Here is a 1,860-nt window from a genome sequence, read left to right on the forward strand (position 1 = left end):
TCGCCGCCCGCTGCTCTGGGCCATCAGCCCGCACCTATCCACCCGGGCTGGGCGACGCCCCAGGGGATTGCTCAGCGGCCGGCTGTTACTCTATGTAATTGAATATATGTGTATTGGTCATGACATGCATGTATGTAGTACTTTGTCAGCTTATCCTGCGGCATTACTCTGTTTCAGGGTGTCGTCATCCTTGTCATTAAAGTACCGAAACTGACATTGAGGAGTGTGTTTCTTCACAAGCCAATGCCCAAACTGGAGCTGTGTACACGAGGAAAAAAGGAGCGAATCGGACGTAAAACATTAAAGGTCTCCTGATTTAGTTTGTGAATGAATGCTTATTAGAGTTTGGGCTGGAGAGTGCGTTGGATAACGGTTGGATAACAGGCGTGTGTAAGTCCTGCATCTGTATGATACAAATGTGTGTAAAATGATACCGGGTGCTGTAATCACTCATCTGGTTACGTTATTACATTGACCACCACACCCCCGACCCAAAAGAAAAAACGTATTATTGGCTTCCCCTAATTTTTTCCCCACGCCACGCTACTGGAAATATATGATATATTATGATATTATATGATCGATGATGTGATATGAACAGTGTTAGGACTAACACGTCACAAGTAACGCGTTACTGTAACGCCGTTATTTTGACAGTAACTAGTACTCTAACGCATTACTTTTTAAATGCAGTAACGCAGTTACTGTTACTACATGGTGCGTTACTCCGTTAGTTTTTTTTTATATAGTCAACAGCCAGGCGAACAGAGATGAGAACTGTACTTAAGTACAGTACTTGAGTAAATGTACTTAGATACTTCCTGTGTCACATGCGGAGACGCGCTGTGGGCGTGTTTGTGTTGTTTACTAGCAAGACTATCATGGCGGCGGCGGAGCTCAAGTCTAGTTTCTCCACCTGGAGATATTCTCACTATTTCACTTTTGTCGAGCACAAAGAAAAGAAAGTTTCTGTTAAATGTAAGTTGTGTCCTGGCGGGTCAAAGATCTTATCTACTGCCCAAACCAGTAATTCAAATCTCTTAAAACATCTGCAAAAACAAAATGCTGGGACGAAGCTAGTAGCTAAGACCACAGAGACTCAGCCGACGCCACTCCACCTCCACTTAAGCAACAGCGGCTGGATTTTAACCAAGGGACTGCTAGCCAGGGAAAAGTCGATAAAGCCATTGCACGGTATGTTGTAGAACCATAGACTGTATATATAAATGGACGTAGGGTCCGTGACATCACCCATAGGATTCTGCAGAGTTGCCGTGAAAGCCCTTAGTAGGCGGAGTCGGCCACTAACGGCTCGACAGTGACGCCAGAGTTCAACTCCCCCTGCCCGCCTTCTCCAAAGAAGGGCAAAGAGGCGGAGCCGAGGCGGGGACCTGCTGCCACCGAGCTGGGAAGTTCCAGAGCTAGCTGAAGCTACCAAGCTAAGCTAACATGCTCCCCATCTGCACACTGCCGTCGCATTTTACGTTTCTAAGGTAAGCGGACATGAAACTATTCAGCAAAACTATAAATAATAATCTAAGTTATTGAGCTTTTAGCATAATATTTCAGAATCTTAAACCCCTTAACGTTTGTAATGCAATTGTACTAATTCAACACTGGAATCAAGCAAATATTAATATGTTTGCATGACATTAGTTATTTATATTTTGATACACTAACTATACGTTTTAAGTCAAGCTAAAGGTACATGTGATGGTAGCTAGTTCGCTCTTACCTGTGAGGCCTCCTCCAAACAGCATAATAACCAGACTGTATCATTAAAAACTAAGTACCAGTTATAGATCCTTGACTTTAGACAAACAATTCAAAAGACAAAAATGTATTTAAAGACCAATCTTA

The sequence above is a fragment of the Gymnodraco acuticeps genome, unplaced genomic scaffold, assembly GCF_902827175.1.
Source record: "Gymnodraco acuticeps unplaced genomic scaffold, fGymAcu1.1, whole genome shotgun sequence".
In the NCBI taxonomy this organism is placed as follows: Eukaryota; Metazoa; Chordata; class Actinopteri; order Perciformes; family Bathydraconidae; genus Gymnodraco; species Gymnodraco acuticeps.